Genomic DNA, 19995 nt, shown 5'->3' with positions numbered 1-19995 from the left:
CACTGTATATTACTTTAGTTTAATAATGTGGCTTTTGATGATACGTGTTTCTAAAGAGAACCACGGGTATCCAACTAACTATCCATGAGCTTTGCAAAACAGGACTTTCCCACTTCCCCTTTCTGATGTACCCCATTGAGCCTCCCTCCATTTTGTTTGTGTGGGTCAGTAGGCCTTCAAGAACAGCATGGGGAGTCTGCAATAGGATCGGGTAATTGGTGTTAATTGTCACCTCATCTCCAGCAAACAAAGAACAAAATCCATTGGATGAAGCACATGGCCAGATATGTGCCATCGTTCCTACTGATTACAAAAGCAATCATTTATGGTAGTTATTAAGATATTTCAGTGCTGAAAATCTTTCCTGTCTTTCAGAATCCAAGAAAAAAGGGAGAGGAGAGAAATGTGTAGCCATGACATTGAAATTATATATAAAATGCTGAGAATTCTGTTTCAAAGCATTTTCAGTCCCTTAATGATGTTTAATATGCAGTGTTAAATTATATTATCTTAATTATCCTAATGTGACTGACTAGGTGTTAAAATTCAGGACCATACTATGCTGTTCGGTGTCTTACTTTTTACTCTACCTGTCCAGATTTTTAAAACATGCATATATGTATATATGTGACAAGAAAACCGCTGCTTTTCAAGCTGTTGACACAAATACCTGATTGCAAAATCTTTTCTAAACTGAGGGGAATCTACCATGCCACATAATCGCTGCAAACCCAGAAACTTTAGCTTTGACTCCCGCCATAAATTAGGATTTAAAGAGGTAAAATGTCCTGATAATCTTCCGGTATTGGGCACGAACATTTTAATCTAGTTTTTATTCCTCACAGTTTGTTTAATCTGCATGTGGCCTGATTAGAGTTCACTTCATCCACAGATTATAGTCTGTTTATTTCAGAGATGCTGGGTCGATCAGTAGGTCAGATTTTCTGAGAGCAACTGTTTGCAGGTGAAGCAATAAGTACACCACACCGACAGGGCAAATCGCCTTTGCGGAGGATTTGACTTCCAGCACATTAAAACTCCAGAAGCTCTCCCAGATGATCTGCAGCATCTGGTACCTAAAGGGATTTTCATCTTTGACTCTAAATGTCTGAACATAAAATTTAGAGATTGGAAGTCAATGTGGAATCTGTCTTTGGATTTGTTTAATCAACTTCACACTTCCCGTACAGCCTTTCTCGGGGAGATACATTTATTTTTAATCATATTTTATTGCTGCAAACTCAAAAATCCTGTATTCTCATAGGTTATTTTACAATATAATGTACTAACAACAGATACTTATTGCATCTCCCATTTGTGGAAGGGGCTGCATTAGTTTACTAATCTGACAGCAGAGTTGCTAGTTGACATTTTTCACCTTATAAAGGTGTATATTAAGAACTGAAACCGTTATGATTCTCTTAGCATGCCATATAAAAATTGCGGACTAAATAGAAAACAAGACACACACACACACCCCTGACATACAATTTATTCTGCATTTTGCATAAGGGAATGCCAAGCTAAGTTAATAAAATGAACGATATTAAATGGAATAATTCCTTTTATTTCTGCGTATATTGGGGGTTTGTTTTTGTGTTTTTGTTTAATTTAATTTAATTGCCTAAAGTTAGTTGCTTAAAGAGATGCAGCCTTGTGTTTGTGCGCATGGTTATTGTTAAAGCTAAATTATTTTTAATTTGAAGAAGAGAGGGGGGAGGGAAAAAGCCACATCAGCAAGATCAAATGCCAAAATATAAAAGTAACACATTCATCCTTACGGGTAATATAGTAGAACATTGGAAACTTGGAGGTTGCCAGACACACAGCTAACATTAGGGCTAATTTTGAAAATCTAGCGTGCAGTCAATTTTACTGATGCCTGGGGACATACAAGGTAGAAGCTGACAAGAGAACTAATTTTGTTTGGGTTATTTACTGCTATGCATCATCCACGGGTTCCCGTCTGACACACGGCTATATGAAGGGGAATATTATCACATACTAAAAATTTATGTTGACATTCGATATTTGTTCAATATGTCAGCAGTATTACTTTCATAATCAAAAGAGTGAGGAAAAGAGAGGGGGGGAGAGGCACTTTATGCTCATATAGATATATCTTTTTAATAACAGTCTATAAGGTTAATATAGTTTACCTTTGAGAGTATACAATGAAAACAAGCAGGGTTAGCAGGGAAAATGACAGAAAGCATCAACCCGAGCTGTTTGTTTGCCATTACCTAAGCGAGCCATGTCAGCTCTCTGGCCCGCGTCTGATAGCTATTTGTTGTACAGAGAGCACGGCATAAGAAAAAAAAAATATCAAACTCTTAATACTATTGTGTGCCCATAACCATCTGTCACTGCTAGCCTGGAGATGAGAGGAAGATTACGAGGAATAAACACTGAGCCGCCGAGCATTGGTAAAGCCTTCGGGCAAAAAACTCTTGTGGGGACATCAAAGACATTCTAATTCCGAGGCAGTCAAGGATTACAGTGTGTAACCTGTGCTGACAACAGATAAATGACTGGCAATATTGTGCCAGAGCTGTTGGGTCCTGCACGGAGTACTGATGATGATGGCGAAGATGATGATGTTATCTCGCAGAATGGACTCTGCTGGGATAATTTTATGATAAAACACTTTTTTTTTCTCCCCCAAATGCCACTGGGTCTAGACAGACATTTACTAGCTACGGGGGCAGCAATCAGTTTCTTCAGAATTTACTGTTCTAAGCCCATTAGAGTTCCATTGCAGCCAGGCTTTTCCCCCGTGAAAATCCGAAACGCCGATATTTTCACGTCGGAGAAGGGACGTGCATATGCAAATGGTTTGGGGGCCCCGGCTTCGACTGTTTAGTGTTAGGATGCTTCGGCAAATGATTTATGTAAATACGCTCATAAAAATGCAGGTTTTGCTTTTTTATAATTTGATGAATATGAATTAGTAAATTAAGGATTTTAGTTTGGCGCTTGTCTCGCATCTCGCATCTTTGGCCTCGCAAAGGCGTGCTAAGGGAGAGTGCGGATCGTACAGGTAAATGGACTCTAAGAGCATTGGGGGAGCCGGACGAGACGTACACACACACATGCACAGACACACACGCACTGACATGCACAAATCATTCATTGCATTAGTGACTAACAGTTTTCTGTGCCTTATTCAGGCATTAGCAGATTGAAATATTCCCTTATGAGGCCCTGGAATGATCTCATTAAACAAACACCAGGTTTTGGTAATTGATGTAATAAGGAGGATGTGGAGGGGCTGTGTAAAAAATATTGTCAGAAGTGTACTATTCCTCTTTCAAGATGCCATGTTTTCTCATCACTGTTATCATTTCAGCCATTTTTCTGTACAAGGATACTTTGCTGGTATTAAATGTATAGATAGCTATATATGCTTCCAGTTCTAAAAAGAGAAGGTTATTATAAGAATGATTTAGACACACATGCGCACACACATATGCAGGTCTGCCCCCACTGGAACATCTCTATGTGTGTGTGCTGTCAAGTCACAGCTAACTTAGGGCAATCCAGTAGGGTTTTCAAGGCAAGAGACTAATAGAGGTGGTTTGCCATGGCCTGCCTCTGCATAGTGACCCTGGTATTCCTTGGTGGTTTGCCTAAGGCCCGCCTATAAAGTTTGTGGTTAAACTCTAATTGTGCTATATTAGATCATATGTACTTGTCCTGTACAAATTATTATTAGGCTTCCCAACCATTAATAGGTCTCTGTTTTCTTTTCTTTTTTCAAACTATATCTGAAGCTGAGAATTAATGAAGCTGAGAAGGCCCGTGGCTGAATCAGGGTGTTAGCCCATGACTCCCTTATCAGAATCCAAGTCCCTGTCAACTGGACCACACTGGCTCTCATATATCCTAGCCATAGTAAAATTGATGTGCCTTCTCTCCTTACAAACTTTTCAATCAAAGGTGAGGGGTTCCTCCAAATACAGGTTGTGAGCATGGGAAGGTACAAGAAGGTTGTCCTGACAGTTGGAGCAAGGTAGGAAAATGAACCTTGGTGAAGAGATGTCAGAATGGAAAGAAACTCTCTTAGGTGAGACTACATATGGCAAAATCATAATCTAATTTAGCAAGAAATGGGGAAAGTAGCCAATGGGACTTTTACATTTATAGAGATACATCAGAAAGACAAAACAAACAAGCTGCAATCCTAAGAGCCCCACTGAATAAATGGTATTTAGTTCTAAGTAGCCCAGTTCAGGATTGCTCCTTCAGTCACTTTGAAGTTAAAAGTAATAAGAACATAAGAAAAGCCCTGCTGGATCAGACCAAGGCCCATCAAGTCCAGCAGTCTGCTCACACAGTGACCAACCAGGTGCCTCTAGGAAGCCCCCAATAAAGAGATAATAACTTCCAAAGATTTGGATTGATGCTTGTCCTTTTACTGAACAATGCTAGAAGTTATCCAGTCTTCTCCTGTCCGTGCTAGTACTACCTGCAAATGCTTCTCTTCAAGCCTTCTGCATGGCGTCCTCAGAATCTAATGATCTGTGGTTAGCACTGAGCAGTATGTCCTCAACAAAGAAATAAGTACGTTTGGAAGTCACTATCCTAAGAGAAAAAGTCATTAACATGACCTCTGTATCAGATGGTGGTCACGTGGATCAAGAGAATTATTTGTTTTAGTTCTTTTTGCTGCTAGTGTTGATACCATTACATATTTACCAACTTATAAGAACCTCTTCACCTGTAGATTTACATGATGATTTACATTGGATCTCTTCACTCCTTGACATTGTCTGTTGCAGTGAGAATATCGATATCTATATGAGTAAACGATAGTCAAGTTTTGTGCACAAGAACAACAGAGTAGAGTCTGTTTACACCAGAAACGTATATGAGGGGAGGGCTCAATGGACTGCAGCAGCAGGAGGAACCAGGAACGCTCTGATCAACCTCCATTGATGATTGGAAATTCCAACTATATGGGGCGTGGCAGGAGAAAATGATTCTGGGTACAAATCTCAGCTTTACTCTTAACAGCCTCTTCGTACATAGGGCAAAGTGGGTGCCACAAGTACGTGCTGTGGCAGCAGAATCATGTCCTTACCCTCTAGCCTGGCTCACCTCTGCAAATAGGTTGCAATGTGTAACTAAAATATACACATGTCAGTCCAAGGGCGGGAAAATCATGATTCTTAATCAGCAAAATGGGGATTGTGCTATTTCAGGCCTACAGATGATGGACTGTGTCCAAGGCCACTGAGAGGGAAGAACTAGGGGGGCAAATGGGGAGGGGCCGTGGCTCAGTGGTAGAGCATCTGTTTGGCATGCAGAAGGCCCAAGTTAAATCCCTGGCATGTCCAGTTAAAGGGACTAGGGAAGTAGGTCATGTGAAAGGCCTCTGCTTGAGACCCTGGAGATCCGCTCCTGGTCTGAGTAGACAATATTGACTTTGATGGATCAATTCAGTATACGGAAGAAGAAGAAGAGTTGGTTTTTATATGCCAACTTTCTCTACCACTTAAGGGAGACTCAAACCGGCTTACAATCACCTTCCCTTCCCCTCCCCACAACAGACACCCTGTGAGGTAGGTGGGACTGAAAGAGTGTGACTAGCCCTGGGTCACCCACTTGGCTTCATGTGTAGGAGCGAGGAAACAAATCCAGTTCACCAGATTAGTCTTCCGTTCATGTGGAGGAGCAGGGAATCAAATCCAGTTCTCCAGATCAGAGTCCCCCGCTCCAAACCATTGCTTTTAACCACTACACCACGCTGGCTCTCGTGTGCTCAAATTTATTTATTTATTTGTTTTCTTTCTTTATAGCCTGTCTTTCTCACTGAGAGAGACTCAAGGCAGATTACACCGTTCAAAACAATGCAATCAAATAGAATGCGAGATCTAATAAGCAATGTCATAGGAGTATATGCTTCATCTAGCGGGTAGAAAGGACCCCAGCTTCTCCACATGCACCCACCTTTGAGTTTTATGCTACAACTTGCACCTTTCCATTTCCTTTTAAAGCTGTAGATAAAGCCAGGTTAGACATTGCAACAGACACACTGGAGCTGGAGGACTATTTCCGGAAGAGAAACTGGCTAGAGGGAGGACAGGTCCTTGACCCCCCCCCCCTTTCCATAACTGCTGATTCTGCCCTTGATCATTTGAAAAGCTGCCCCACATACACATCCCAAGCCAGGCTTTGAAAGGAGTCTTCCATTGTCATGTATTTCAGTTGTCAGGTGGTTCCACATGAATAAGAAATTTACCATGCAAAATTACTGCGATAAAATCACCTCCTGGTAATGTGCCTCGCCCTGACCTGGATGGCCCAGACTAGCCTGATCTTGTCAGATCTCAGAAGCTAAGCAGGGTTGGTCCTGGCTAGTACTTGGATGGGAGACCACCACGGAATACCAGGGTCACTATGCAGAGGAAGTCAATGGCAAACCACCTCTGTTAGTCTTTTGCCTTGAAAACCCTACTGAGTTGCCCTAAGCCAGCTGTGACTTGACAGCACTTTACACACAGAGAGAGAGATGTTCCAGTGGGTACAGACCTGCATATGTGCATGTTTGTATAAATCTGTCTAATAATAACCTTCACTTTTTTAAAACTGGAAGCATATCTAGCTATCTACGCAGTTAATACCAGAGGAAGGCCATGGCAAACCACCTTTGTTAATCTCTTGCCTTGAAAACCCTACTGGGTTGCCATAAGTCAGCTGTGACTTGACTGTATGTTACACACACACACACACAACTGTGCCTCAGCAAAATTTCACCTTAGCCGGCGCAAGGTTGACTCAGCCTTCCATCCTTTCGAGGTCAGTGAAATGAGTACCCGGCTTGCTGGGGGTAAAGGGAAGATGACTGGGGAAGGCACTGGCAAACCACCCCGCAAACAAAGTCTGCCTTGGAAATGTCGGGATGTGACGTCACCCCATGGGTCAGGAATGACCCGGTGCTTGCACAGGGGACCTTTATCTTTACCTTTACCACTTCAGATAGTAGATAGGGAGTCATATATTTGTAGGCTCCCTCATGTAATAAACTTTCTGACCACTGATACTTACCTTGTGTTAGGGAGAAGATTTTTATTTTTGCCCTTTCCTTAACATGCTAGTTTCCCACTTGTGGGAAATATTTTAAACGTTACAGAGCACCCAAACATGAGTTTCCACCTGCAGTCTGAAGTCTAAAAAAGCAGATAACACAAGCAATTTCTGAGTGTGTGAATTGGGACTTAGTTCACCACATTTTTGTGCCGGTAGGCATATAAGGAGCCCCGTGGCGCAGAGTGGTGAGCTGCAGTACTGCAGTCCAAGCTCTGCTCACGACCTCCACTCGATCCCTATGGAAGTCGGGTTCAGGTAGCCGGCTCATGGTTGACTCAGCCTTCCAACCTTCCGAGGTCGGTGAAATGAGTACCCAGCTTGCTGGGGGTAAAGGGAAGACGACTGGGGAAGGCACTGGCAAACCACCCCGTAAACAAAAAAGTCTGCCTAGTAAACATCGGGATGTGACGTCACCCCATGGGTCAGAAATGACCCGGTGCTTGCACAGGGGACCTTTACCTTTTTAGGCACATCACTGTCATGGCAGATACAGAAAGTTGAATAGGATACTTCAGGGTTACAAAAATGTTGTGCAAGCAGTGTTTTGCCACTCTGGGTGACTTAAGGCATTCTGTGAAACAGCAGCCAAGAAGTATGAATGAACCTTGCTATTGTGTCTTCTACGAAGAAGAGGAGTTGCACATTCTCTGATACATAGACAGAATTCCCTATGGGGATACTGGCAAGGTGAAAAAAGGGGAATGTTTCTTTCCCCGTGAAATCTCAGCCTTCCTCTTTACAGCCACTTTATCCATTTAAATAGGGCTGCATCACTAGCATGGTGTAGTGGTTAAGGTGTTGGACTAGGACCTGGGAATCCCCGGTTCAGATCTCCATTTGTGCCATGGAAGCTTGCTGGGTGACCTTGGGCCAGTCGCACACTCTCAGCCCTGACCTTGGCTAGTATTTGGGAGACCTCCAAGGAATACCAGGGTTGTGATGTGGAGGCAGGCAGTAGCAAACCACCTCCAAAGGTCTCTTGCCTTGAAAACCCTACGGGGTCTCCATAAGTCAGCAATGAGTTGACGGCTCCCAAAAAAACCCCATCGCCAGCAGACTGCTCATTTCGGCAGTCAATCTGCATTGTTCTTCCCATAACCTCTGAGTGTACTTTTATAATTATGAATAAATATATAGAGATTTGGAAGTCTGAAATGAAGAGTAGGAGAGATCTGTAAAAATTCCTGTGTGCTCATTTTACCAGTGAGGAATCGGAGATGCAGAGGAACTCAAAAATTCTTCCAGGACCCGAGGATAACGCTGCAAACAATTAATTCTGTAACATATCATTCACATTTTCTGGCCTTGCTGTTCTGTCTCTGCGTTGACTCATCCAAGAATAAAATGGCTAGTTCTTGATAATAATAAATAAAAACTGAGGAGAGCTTAGAACATCCTGACTTAAAAAAAAATGACAAGACCCCCTTTAATGTACTTCTGACAGGCATAGTTACTCCCACACTGGCCAGAGTACATATAAAACTCTGAGGAGCTGGGCAATAGTTCTTTCGTGTGTTCGGCATACTGTCCAGGGAACCACATGATCAACATCCTTTATACAGACACAGAGCAATGTGGGAGTGACCACACCAGTGTGAATGGGACCTAAGACTTGACATGCTTTATTTATTGGGGAGGGGCCGTGGCTCAGTGGTAGAGCATCTGCTTGGCATGCAGAAGGTCCCAGGTTCAATCCCCAGCATCTCCAGTTAAAGGGACTAGGCAAGGAGGTGATGTGAAAGACCCCTGCCCGAGACCCTGGAGAGCTGCTGCTGGTCTGAGTAGACAATACTGACTTTGATGGACCAAGGGTCTGATTCAGTAGAAGGCAGCTTCATGTGTTCATGTGTATTCAACTGAGAAAATTGTTTTACAATGCAGTCCTACGGTGCATTCTGAGTCCACTGAAGTCAATGGACATAGAAGAGTGTCGCTCTCCTTAGGACTGCACTGTTAAGCTTTCAGTGATATCAGTGAGGAACCCAGACGGAAGACTCGTTGTGATGTGATTGAGAAGTGTGTATGACATCAGTCTTGCATCATGCCCACTGTGCACACGCGTTCTTGCATGGCCAGTATTCTGCGCATTTGTTTCCGTGGTTTGCGAAGCAGCATCAGCATAGATCTCGGAAACACTCACAGTCCAACCGTGTATGTATTTACTTGAAAGTAAGTCTTACTAAACTTCCAACTCAGTTGTGTACCCTAAGCGCTGCACCGTTGTGTAATCCATCCTCCCTTCGATGCATATGCTTCATATTGTGTTCCTTCACTGGCGGGGAACCATTTCTGTCACCCTGATCACAGCAGAAAGCTTTTTTTTGTTACTTTTTTCCAGTGTCTTTTCTCATTAATGTAGATATGTTTTCTAAGATGAAAAATAATGTTTCTTCTAATTATGGTTACATATAGTTAATTTTCTTTTCAAAAGCTTGGTGTGTGAATGGCAGTTTCTTTTATACAGTAAAAAAAAACTGATACAGCTGATGTTCCTGTTGCCTTAGCAACAGATTTATTTATTAGGGTCTGAAATGACATGAGTTAATATACCACATACCTGCTGATCGGCAAACTCTCCTATTTCAGCTCCAGTTGACAATTAAGTCCTGGACAGCTACAGCCAGGGGTTAATGTTACTCATTAGAAGAACTAGGTCATTACTGGGAAATCAAGGCGCTTACAGCAGCATGGATAAAATACAAAATTCAACACCTCGACGAGTGAAGGGTTTTTATGTTAATTAACCTTATTTTCCCTGCATATAAAAAATATTTCATGTATGCGTATGACAGCGGATCAATTAATTGAAAAGTAAGCTTTAGTTGACTTTCCAGCCCCCCCCCCCCCCCCCCCCGCTTAGTTGTCTTCATTTCCTTTGGAAGGGTTTCATTATTTTAGGGAAAATTCTTATGTCTATATGATGAGTAAAAGGGGTATTAAAATTAAGAAGGAAATCATCATGGAAATCAGCTTTACCACAAGGGAATGGACAAATAAAAGCCTTGGAAATGAAAATAAATAAGCTTTGCTAATACCTCACCTAAGGAGCAGAATATAAGCCCATCAGAGCTTGGAGATATTTAGAGGTACTACTTTGATTCTCTCTATTAAGCAGTTACAGAGTTATCTGACCTTCAGAAACTAAAATTTTGAAGAACAAAATTCAAGCTGGTGATGGTAAATATCTTGTTTACAGAAAGCTATCTGCAGTTTTAGTGACACAATACGTTTTTTTCCCCCCTTCAGAACTGTGGCTTTATGATTTCTGGAAACATGAGATACATTTGCCAAAAGTTTTTACTAATATCACTGAGCAGGCTTTTTAAGTTTATAAGTCGTAAATGATTTAGTGAGGCTCTCCTGAAAGCCTTTATTTACTGTTTCTTCAGCACTTTTTATTCTCACTTGAGATAATTTAAGAGGCTCAAAAAGAATTATGTTTTCATATTCTTTGTATTTCCTCATTGTCTCCTTAAAAAAAAAACCTTTTAGGTCTTTCCACATCAAACATTGTGTTAAGATACGCAATCATAGGTACTCAGACACTAGGGTATGCCTCTATCATTCTCTGAAAGTGGAAGCTGATTGCCTAAACCAAGATGCCAAGAGCATGATCCTTCCCCACATAAATGTGTAGCTCCTACATAAACAGCCCATTCCTGAGAATGGGGCTGAGAGTCCTTTGAAGGGGGTGTGACCTGGCCGCCGGCGTAAGTGCGTGTAATCACGTGATTGCACACATTCATGCCAGAGGCAAGGCCAGTTCCAACAGCAACCGAGCGCCGCAGCACCGCGCTTCCCCCCTCTGCCGGCGCAGCCTCTCCATGGCGCCGGCAATGGCGTGGAGAGGGGGGCATTCTGGGGGGAGGAGCCGCCAGTTAGATGGCTCCCTATCCCCTTTCGGCCACTTCCGCCGGCGCCGGAAATGGCGTTGCTGCACCTGCTTTTGAGCAGGAGCAGCCTCGCTATTCCCTATGGGGCAAAAGGCCCCAGTTAAAAAAAAAAATCTGCAAAACGGCTTTTTTTTGTTTAACGGCGTACGGGAATCGGCTTAGGAAGAGGCGCCGCTGCATCCCCGTATGCCTCAGCTCAGGAAGGGGCTAAAAGAGTCATCCTTATAGAGCTTCACCAAGTCATGTTTCTCCCCTGAAACTGTCTGTAGAATGGAATGTGTGCCCACGTCTTTCGCATCATCTAGCACTCCATTGTATCACCTTGTGGGATTTGGAGCTTGTTTAACATGATCAAGCAGAGCGTGAAGAGTGTATAGGGATATGGGTGGTATACACACATTTTTCATTCCTCATACTGCACTGGCACATCACTTGTGCTCCTGAGTATGCGCAAGGCATAATAGGAAAGACAAGGTTCTGTTAAGCCCAACGAGATTCCCTTTGTATGTGATCTGGCAGGTAAGGTAGTATCAATTCTCCTAGTAGATAAGATAGTGTATTTTATTGCAATAACATCTGCTTGAAAGGTCAGATATACCTGTGACAGATTAGATGACAGATTGATATTCATTTCTCTCATTTACAAGGAATCCTTATCTTTTATGTCAGTACTCCTCTAAACTACTGTATCTCAAATGCATATCTTCAATTAAAAGATCGCAGTTGTGGAGGCCTATCAAATTTGTCCCACATATCCCAGCAATAACAGTCTCACATATCCACGTAATCTCTCATACACATCACACATACAATCTTTATTAATAGGCTTTCTGGAGGGGAGGGCTCTCAGAATGGTAGGCAGTGTGGCTTCCTTGTGAGACTTTTGTCATGATGATATTAGGGTTGGAAGAAGAGCTATTGTTGGGGCAGAGCTATCCAGAATCTTGAAAAACCTCCCGCAGTGTTCAGTTTGGGGCACCACAATTGAAGAAGGATATTGATATCCTGGATTTTGCCCAGAGGAGGGGGACAAAGATGGTGAGGGGTCTATGAGGAAAGGTTGAAGGAGCTGGGTATGTTTAGCCAGGAGAGGAGACGATTGAGACGTGATACGATAACCATCGACGAGTATTTGAAGGGCTGTCATATAGAGGATGGAGCGGAGTTGTTTTCTGTATCCCCAGACAGTCGGACCAGAACCACCAGGTTGAAATTAAATCCAAATAATTTTTGCCTAAACATTAGGAAGAACTTTCTGACAGAGCGGTTCCTCAGAAGAACTGTCTTCCTCAGGAGATGGTGGGCTCCCCTTCTTTGAAGGTTTTTAAAGAGAGATTGGATGGCCATCTGACAGCAATGCTGATTCTATGACCCCCTATGAATTTAGGCAGCTCATGAGAGGGAGGACAGGAAGGAATGAACCAGTGCCTGGCTCTTGTGGCCCTTTCTTATATGCTCAGGTTATTGCCGATTGCCCCTTCGGTGTCAGGAAGGAATTTCCCTCCAGTTGAGATTGGCCTAGGGATCCTGGAGGTTTTCTGCCTTCCTCCAAGCATAGGGGGAAAAAAGAAGAAGAGTTGGCTTTTATACCTCAGTTTTCTTGACCTATTTAAGGAGTCTCAAACCAGCTTGCAATCACCTTCCCTTCCTCTCCCCACAACAGACACCTTGTGAGGTAGGTGAGGCTGAGAGAGTTCAGAGAGAACTGTGACTAGCCCCAAACCCAGCAGGCTTTATGTGTAGGAGTGGGGAAACCAACCCGGTTCACCAGATTAAAGTCTGCCGCTCACGTGGAGGAGTAGGGAATCAAACCTGGTTCTCCAGATTAGAGTCCACCGCTCTTAACCACTACACCATGCTGGCAAGGGTCAGTGGGGGAGTGGGGGGGGGCAGTTGTGACTTTCCTGCATTGTGCAGGGGTTCAGACTAGATGACCCTTGGGGTACTTCCCAGCTCTATGTTTCTATGCAAGTTCCCCTTTTGTTTCAGCAGATATTTCTTTTTTCCCCTCATCAACTGTGAGTATGCTTCTATCTTTGTGCTGCAATCCTGGACTTCTGCTAACAATGAAACGGTTTGTTCTCAAAGGTAGATTCTATGTCCTGTACTCATAAGTCGCATTTTGGAGGATGGTTTTTTACCCAGTCTTTCTGCAAAATTCTATTACGCAAGGTTTGCTGGAAGCCATGAATGACCTGCTTTGAACCCCAGGAAGTCCTTCATTTTCTTTCATTGTGGTCTTTGAAAGTTGGTTAAGAGTACATAAATATTCTCTGAAATCATATATAATGTGTTTCCTGAACTCTTTTTTTATACATTGTTCTCATTCTCTGTCTTACTTCTATACATCTCTTCCCCCCTCATTGCTCCACTTCTTTTCTCTTTTTTTCCATCTGACTTCAAACATGACAATAAGTTGAATCAAGGAAATATTATTGTACACAGTTCCCTCTCCTCTGTAGCTGTCACAATCTCTAGTGACTAAAAGAGAAAATGCTGCTCAAAAATTAAAGTGAGGGGAAAGATCCTATGAAACCTCAACAAATGGCAAAAGGACCTATTGCCAACCAGTTGGGTTCCCCCCCCCCACCCAGATCTACAGGAATTTGTCTTCTTACTGTGTTTTCCCCCATGGTTAGAAAATGGGTGTACAGAAAAAGCACACATACAAACAGGATTCTTGTGGAAGGATGACAGCCACGCTTAGGGGCTACTGGACCATATCATCGCACAGCGCTGCCATTTTCAAGCAGTGTGGGATAGGCCCTGAGGCCTGGGACCAGAAGAGGAAGATTTTCAGACAGGCCAAGGAAAGTTTAGGCTAGCTCAGACATACCCGTAGATAGACATAAATGCACATACATATCCCAGTACCTGCGTGGAGATGGTTGGTTAACAGGCTATGGCAGTGGGCAGGCAGCAGCTTGAGAACAGGAGATGGGCCCTTCGCTCCAGCCAAAAGGTATCAGTAGTGCTATAGGTATATCTACCCTCTCTTTCCTTGCAGAAGTCTCTGTCGTTGTCCATCACCGCTTCAATTATGCACATCTCAAAGGGAATAATTATGGGTGCTTGCTTGTATTGGCCTTTATCATTCCTGGCCATACAGAAGTAGATACCAACACCGTTGTAGTTGACATTACTATTCATGTGAGTATTCTACTCATTTAAGCGGCAAAACATGGGGGAAGAGGATCCGGATGATCGCTGCAGATTTTCTAATTAAGAAGGAAGAACTTTGATCTTCTATCTACCCCGTAGTAACAGCTGGGCCAGCTACACACACACACCCCCAAATTTGCTTAGTTCTCAATCTAGTGAATTCTAGTGGAAAGTCTCTAAAAATAGGTCTCAGGTATGTACCAGAGGTCATTGTCTTTGGAATCCCCTGTCATGGTGGATTCATCATGGTTTGGATAAATTGCTTTGCTTTCAACCTCAATGCTCCCAACAGTAAAAGGGGACAAGTATCTTCTAGAATGACTTCTACGCAGTGTTTTTGCTCTTCAGCCCACTCTGTTGTCTATCAGATTGTACTGCCCCCAATCCTTGATCCATTGGAACTCTGAAGCCTGCCTCTGGGATTCTCTTCTTAGGGCTCGTCCTAAGGTGCTGTTAAAATATAAAGTGTGCAACCCTAACAGACGTATCGCAATAACACTATGTGATTCTGAATTGCATCGAAAATAATGTTGATATGAGTCTTTTTAGTCTCCTTTCTTATAGTTGGTATATAATCGTTGATTCAGTGTGATCACAGCAGAGAATCTTGTAGATTTCTATGGTGAGAAATGTTGCTAAATTCGGGAATATTCCTGGGGAGAAACTTTCCCAAAATACTAAGAATATGGAATGGAGCGAAATAGCCGGGCTTTCTCTTAGCCAACTCAAGTTGATCTAAACTGTGGAAAATGGAAGGTACTGATGGCGATGGAGAAGAGAAATCTTGGGAATAAAACAGAGAAGTAAAATAAACCCCAACCAAATGTTTTGTCTTGTATAATTCCGTATTTATGCTTTATTTCCAATTGAAAATGTTAGTTGAAAACATACTCAGCAGAACTGCCTAAACTAAGCTTTGTAATTGATTTAACGTACTGTTTGTGTGTTGGTTATTCCCACTGCATGCAATGCCACCTTCTTTTTTCTATTAGATTTTCCTGGCAGATATGGCCTTCTATCTTGCACTTCACATGAGCATTCTCACTATGAGAATCTGATACTCGAATTGGACTCCTTCCTCATTTTTATGTATTCTTTAAAAATACTGAAGTAATTTGATTTAAGAAAAGCACCACCACCAACCACTCTTCTATGCAGCGTGAAAATCACTAGAATATGATTCAGATGCTGGGTTTTTTTTATATTTTGTTTTCCCAGTGTCAAGGCCAATGCTTCATTAATGGGAGGTACCAACTTAACTGTGAACCACACAGCAGTCCTGGGAAGGAACAATCCATGGGGCAGGATGCTACAGATCCCATTTGAGTCACAGGGAAAGTCAGGAGAACATAGACAGGACTTTAAAGGGGGGAAAGTGAAGTGGGTACATTAAGGTCTCATAGCAGATGTGCAAGGGATGTGCAGTAAGGTCTCATAGCAGATGTGCAAGGGGAATGGAAATTTAGATGACAACCTCAAGTTGTCTGGGGAGCAGCTTGATCATTTTGGTGGGGGGGGGAGTGGACTTCTCTAGAGAATGGAATTTGAAGAGCACCTTCCCCCCATTAAAGTCCTGTCGGTGTTCTCCATCCATCAGTTGAACTAATGCCCTAGGTCGGTGGTGTTCCCATTGTGGGTTAGGACCCAAAGTGGGTCATGATGACTCTTTTATAGGTGGATCACAAACCTGGGAAGGTAGGGGAAGGAACAGGTATAGCTGGGAGAAGAGGCTGTGGTAGGCTCGTTGGCAAATTTGAGTTGGCCTCCACTTAATGTGCAAAAGGCTATAAAATAAGCCTCTTGCTCAGCAAAGCTACATACTTAAAAGTACTAAAATTTATTTTAAAAATCCTGCCCAGTGTTAACTGAGATGTGACGTTCTTCCATTTGATATTAGGAAAGTTTCAAGTAGCATGGAATTACTTAGCAAATGAGTCCTGAAGGACAGGTGCGTTTAGAAGTAATCCCACTTTAAAAAGTTTGAGGTTCTATGATTTAGAGCATAATCGACTCCAGGTGAATAATTATCACACTATAGGTTGAGACTCAAAAGTAGGATGTGAGTCTCAAGAGGAAGTGGACAAGGGTGACCTGAGGGTGGCAAGTTAGGCTGTGCTGCTTAATGGACAAAATGGCAGAGAGGGGTTTATACAGTTTGTGGCTCAATAGTGGTATGCATTTCTAAATATTGAGAATTAAAAATAAAACATAAACTTGCCCAGTGTTAACTAATGTAAGGTGCTTATGTTTTATCTTGCCGAGAGGGAAAGTGATGCGAAGTTATTTAGGAAGTGGGTCCTAAACATTAGATTGAATTTAGAAGTGGGTCTTTCCTCAAAATGTTTGAGAACCATTGGTCTAAGTAAAGTACTCTAGCAATAAAATCAACAACACTGAAGAAGCAAGTGTCTCCCATTCAGCCAGTGAGACTTACAGTACATTCCTAAGGAGAGTTACTCCAGTCTAAGAACATTGAAAAGAATGGGTTAGACTGGAGTAACTCTCCTTAGGAATGCACTGTTAGAACTGCATAACATTATGTGCCATGGGTTGCAAACTGGGCTTCTTAGCTACCTTCCCTACCTCTTCCACTTGGGCCATATTTGATCTTTGATCAATCCTCTGGCTGTTTTCCATCTGATGCCTTTAATAGTATCAACCTTGCTCTTTCTCCATTAATGCAATCTACACTTAAAGGCTTCACAATACTGCAGAGTCTAACCTTCTTAATACATTAGGGTCCCTGACTTTATTGTATTGTATTTTAAATCGGTGGGCTCTGGACATGCTACTGCATGTACCATGGTTTCCAGTGATTTACGCTTCCTGGCTTTCAGGATGTGAGGAATTTGATACATGCTGGAGCATTCGCACACTCTTAAACTTCACTGTGGTAACTTCACTTTTGAATCATGGCATGAGAACTGATCACATAAGCTGGTTTTCACGTGTTCCCTGAGTTTGTAGCACTTATTGGGTCCACGTTATTGAATTAATTAGGTGTTGTAAGCTTCCTATCAGGATTTTCGTATCGGACACCACCTCTCTTGTCAGGGTGTCCTTTTCAGAACTCTTCAGAAAAATCCCACGCAACTGCCCTAAGGACTGTCCAATTTCAGAATGAAATGGGGAGTTGTGTATTAAAATGTTTTGTCGGGCGGGGGGGGGGGACAACCTTCCGTGCATGTAGAAAACATGCATTTCAGGAAGAGTAGGCTGATTCCATAGAGGTTCTCCTCTATTTCAGGAGGCATATTCCTTTTTTTTTTTTTTTTGCTCTCTACGTGACCTCATCATTCATGCACAATGAGCAGCTCATTTTTTTTCCTGCTAAAAATATCTGGTGTTGGGATGATCTTTGTCATGCTTCCGGAAGGGATTGTATGCCTTGTGTTTGAATGAAAGGGAATCCCTCTTTTGCCCCCTTCCTCTGCATTTTCACAATGAACCGCTTACCATGCTGACACCAACAAAATAGAGAGGGGGTGGGGAGGACAGCATCATAGTGTTGTTACTACGCTACAACAATACGAGTGGCAAGTGTTTTTCTCTTCTCTCTTGATCACCGTTTCATAAGTTCCTGAAGCGTCCTCTCCCTTTCTCCCAAGCTGTAGGAAGCCAATTAGACTTTTCAGTGTAGATGACCATCATTGGACACCCAGTACCTTCCAGCGATTAGCATTACCAAAGGATTCAACTGATACGTGGTTTTGGAGCCGCACCATACAAACCACGAGGCTTTTTTTTAAGTACAACATTGCATTATTCTTGGGCAGCACTGCACATGAACCAAAAATGTTAATATTGGGTGTAGGATCATGATGGCAGCATGACAACGGTATGTGGGGGGGGGAGCAGCAATGGAATCAGTATCTGAGGTGAACTGGTAACGAAATGGGTTACCTGGTGCCATGTAAAATCTCTGTTGCAAGTGCAAATACATTGAACAGTCACATTAGCAACTTGACCATAATAGGACTCCCCCCCCCCCATCATGTGGAATCAGCTTAGACCCAAAGCTCCCTCACATTGTACCCTTCCACAGGCAGGGTGTTTTTTTGTTTGTTTGTTTGTTTTGTTTTTTTGCAAACCAACATTTTAGCATGGTGTTGTAGCCAACTGTGCCTGTACCTTGTGCTTTTTCTGAGTCTATGGATCAGCTCTCAGATGTCACCACTTGGGTATTCCTGCTTGTATCTCACTAGCTGACCATGGCCACACCTTCCTGCCCTTTGTTTTTTTCTTTCTGTAGGGCTGATGTAGCTGATATTTTCACAAATTGATACTAAAATAAAGGCTAAGAGGCAGGACTGACCTTCTTACACCTTTGCAAGCTCACAGATGCAGTGATAATTGAAAACCTCATCTGTTTCACAACTGAATTTCAGCTGAAGAACCTTATCAACTGAAGGACAATACTTCCTTACCTGAAAGAGAGGTTCTCCTTCTTGTTGCTTGAAATGAGTTTATCCAATATGAGGCCCTGTGTAAAAACATAAGAGCATAAGAAAAGTCATGCTGGATCATGACTTCAAGGCCCATCAAGTCCAGCAGTCAGTTCACACTGTGGCCAACCAGGTGCCTCTAGGAAGCCACAAACAAGACGACTGCAGCAGCACCATCCTGCCTGTGTTCCACCACACCCAAAATAATAGGCATGCTCCTCTGATACTAGAGAGAATAGGTGCGCATCATGACCAGTATCCATTTTGATTAGTTGCCATGTATAGCCTTATCCTCCATGAACATGTCCACTCCTTTCTGAGTTGGCAGCCATCACCACATCCTGGGGCAGGACATTCCACAATTTAACTGCATTGTGTGAAGAAATACCTCCTTTTGTCTGTTTTGAATCTGTATGAAGCAGCATTAAACCTTGCTTTTCTCTCCCTCCCTCCCATTTTGAGTTCTCTGTACCACTGAAATATACCGGGAAGTTCGTTTTAAGAAGATTAAGATTCACCTTTTTAATATTGCTTTTAGTGCAGCTTATTTATAAACCTTTCAACATATACTATACCTTTTGAAATCTGCGCACATGTCAGTTGTGTATGAAGTTATATTCTCATGATGTATCCTAGGAGACTCCATTTAGTGAAACCTGAGAGGTATGGGGTAATATTCTCTGTGATTACTAGAAGTACAAATTGGGACACTTACTCAGGTATAAATCCCATTGAAATGAATGAATCTTACTTCCAATGGGCTGTGTTTTCTGAACCATATTTACATTCTATTTTGTACAAGCTATGCCTTTTTCATTGTACTCTTTTACTCAATTATGTTTTCATTCACATGGCAGGGGTACATCCAGCTTATTTCTGAACAATGCAGTATTTTTTACTAAAATGGTAAGTAGATGTATAAGGAAAAAATGGTATAGAACTAGCGTGGTGTAGTGATTATGAGCGGTGGTTTGGAGCGGTGGACTTCGATCTGGAGAACTGGGTTTGATTCCCCACTCCTCCACATGAGTGACGGAGGCTAATCTGGTGAACTGGGTTGGTTTCCCCACTCCTACACATGAAGCCAGCTGGGTTACCTTGGGCTAGTCGCATTCTCTCAGCCCCACCTACCTCACAGGGTGTCTGTTGTGGGGAGGGGAAGGGAAGGTGATTGTAAGCTGGTTTGATTCTTCCTTAAGTGGTAGAGAAAGCCAGCATATAAAAACTACCTTTTCTTCTTCATGCAGAAACTAGGACATCAGGGCCTGAATCTTATTCTGACTACACATTACATTTTTATCCCACCTTTCCTCCAAGGAACAGTGTGGTATGCATAGTTCTCCCCTGGTCCTCACTCTGTGAGGTGGGTTAGGCTGAGATGGAGTTAGTTGTCGGCCTAAGGT

The 19995-nt window shown here is 42.6% G+C and overlaps 1 protein-coding gene across 2 annotated transcripts in view; it reads left to right on the top strand.

Annotated features, from left to right (window-relative positions):
• The window catches only part of GTDC1 (glycosyltransferase like domain containing 1), a 226920-nt gene that overhangs the window by 167120 nt on the left and 39805 nt on the right, over positions 1–19995 (top strand). The gene's annotated exons all lie outside the window — the stretch shown is intronic.

The sequence above is a fragment of the Euleptes europaea genome, chromosome 15 (genome assembly GCF_029931775.1).
Source record: "Euleptes europaea isolate rEulEur1 chromosome 15, rEulEur1.hap1, whole genome shotgun sequence".
NCBI lineage: Eukaryota > Metazoa > Chordata > Lepidosauria > Squamata > Sphaerodactylidae > Euleptes > Euleptes europaea.
Note: the sequence above shows the minus strand (reverse complement) of the source record. Positions and strands in the feature narration are given on the sequence as shown.